Here is a 2500-nt window from a genome sequence, read left to right on the forward strand (position 1 = left end):
AGGATTGCATACATATTATAAATAGGTTGGGAGAGAGAGAGAGAGATGAAGATGGTTTATTCATATTGGCCACAGTCCCTTTGAAGGGGGATATACAGTAAAATGCTGAAGTCACACATTCAAAAGTCTTCATGATGTAACATAATACACTTCTCCTTTGGAGTGCTTTATACAGATATAGAGCAAACTCCTTGACAGACTTTTCGAGAGAGAGAGACGTACTGGTATTTTGATTCGCAGTACTTTCCCTTCTTCACACCCCGCCCCCTCTCCTTCTGGCCAAGACTGAGAGAGAGAGAGAGAGGAATTAGAGGCGGGAGGGGAGTTGAGGAGGAGAAAGGGGAGCGGAGGGAGGGGGGGGGGGGCAGTTCGGAGAAAGGAGGTTTGCTGATATAATATATGCGTAGACGTGCATCCCAGAAAACCTTGTCTTGACAGGTTTTCCTGTTCTGTTCTGGTTTTCACTTGGCCATGGCGGGCTGTCTAAAGTTGTGTGTGTGTGTGTGTGTGTGACTGTCTCTGTCCTTCTGTGTGTCTCTGTCTCTGTCTCTCTCTGCACCCCCCCCCCCCCCCCCCCTCTCTCTCTCTCTTTCTATCTCCTGTGGACTGGGTTGTGCAGTGGGTAAACAAGGAAACTGACAACATAAGATTACCACGGGTCTTGTGTGTGCCGTGATTATTGTATTTGTATTGTACTGTATTGTATTGTATTGTATTCCTCTCTCTCTCTCTCTCTCTCTCTCTCTCTCTCTCTCTCTCTCTCTCTTTTGTTTTTCCTGTCGAAGTGGATTTTTCTACAGACTTTTGCCAGGGACAACCCTTTTGTTGCCGTGGGTTCTATATAATATATGCATAGACTTGCATCCCAGAGAACCTTGTCTTGACATGTTCTGTTCTGGTTTTCACTTGGTCATGGCGGGCTGTCTAAAGTTGTGTGTGTGTGTGTTTGACTGTCTCTGTCTCTGCCTGTCTTTCTCTGTCCTTCTGCCTGTCTGTCTGTCTGTCTGTCTCTCTCTCTCTCTCTCTCTCTCTCTCTACTGCAGTGGACTGGGTTGTGCAGTGTGGGTAAACAAGGCCGGAAACTGACTTAACATAAGATTGCCACGGTTCTTGCGCGTGCCGTGATTATTGTATTTGTATTGTATTGTATTGTATTGTATTTCTCTCTCTCTCTCTCTCTCTCTCTCTCTCTCTCTCTCTCTGTCTCTCTCTCTCTCTCTCTCTCTCTCTCTCTCTCTGTCTCTCTCTCTTTCTCTCTCTCTCTCTCTCTCTCTCTCTCTCTCTTTTTTTTTTTTTTTTTTGCCACACCAGATGTCTCTGTGTGAAATTCGGGCTGCTGTCCCCAGGGAGAGCGCGTCGCTACACAACAGCGCCACCTTTTTTTTTCTTTTCTTTTTTTCTCCCGAGTGCAGTTTTATTTGTTTTTCCTATCGAAGTGGATTTTTCTACAGACTTTTGCCAGGGACAACCCTTTTGTGGCCGTGGGTTCTTTTACGTGCGCTACGTGCATGCTGCACACGGGACCTCGGTTTATCGTCTCATCCGAATGACTAGCGTCCAGACCACACCACTCAAGGTCTTAGTGGAGAGGGAGAAAATACTGGCGACTGCAGTACCGTGATTCGAACCAGTGCGCTCAGATTCTCTCGCTTCCCAGGCGGACGCGTTACCTGTTGGCCATCACATAATTCACATCACTCTTTCTCTGTGTGTCTGTCTCTGTCTCTCTCTCTCTCTGTCTGTCTGTCTCTGTCTCTCTCTCTCTGTCTCTCCCTCTCTCTCTCCCTCTCTCTGTTCTGTGGCCTGGGTGGGGCAGTTGGTAAACAAGTACAAAGGAAACGGACCAACGTAAGATTGGCACGGGTCTTGCGTGTTCCGTGTGATTACACGCCAGGGTTGTTAATCGCCCGCTCTCTCCCCTTCTTACCCCCACCCCCCTTCTCTCTCTGTCTGTCTGTCTGTCTGTCTGTCTCTCTCTCTCTCTCTCTCTCTCTCTCTCTCTCTCTCTCTCTCTCTCTCTCAAGTATTCAAAGTTTGACGTATCCTCTTTCCTGGAATCGCACAATGGAGGAAAAAGTAGAGGGGTGACCTTGCACCGTTTTCAAAAGCTTCAGATGACACACACGCGCGCACACGCACACCCACACACACAGTTGGACGCACGCACGCACACACACGCATACGCACGCAATCACGCATACGCACACACGGACGCACGCCGGCACACACGGACGCACACCCATGAACGCACGCACGCGCACACACATACACACACTCTCACACACACGCACACAGACACGTACACGCACACACATGGACGCACGCACACACACACACACTCTCTCTCACTCTCTCTTGCACACACACGCACACACATGCACGCACGCACACACACACACACACACACACACACACACACACAGCACAGCACAGCACACCCGTCACAACGCCCAAAGAGCAAGCAGCGCACACATAACAAGGGAAATGAATGACTGTGCCG

At 49.2% G+C, this 2500-nt stretch overlaps 1 protein-coding gene across 2 annotated transcripts in view; it reads left to right on the forward strand.

Annotated features, from left to right (window-relative positions):
• The window catches only part of LOC143299365 (uncharacterized), a 52771-nt gene that overhangs the window by 10975 nt on the left and 39296 nt on the right, over positions 1-2500 (forward strand). The gene's annotated exons all lie outside the window — the stretch shown is intronic.

This window comes from Babylonia areolata, chromosome 25 (assembly GCF_041734735.1).
Source record: "Babylonia areolata isolate BAREFJ2019XMU chromosome 25, ASM4173473v1, whole genome shotgun sequence".
In the NCBI taxonomy this organism is placed as follows: Eukaryota; Metazoa; Mollusca; class Gastropoda; order Neogastropoda; family Buccinidae; genus Babylonia; species Babylonia areolata.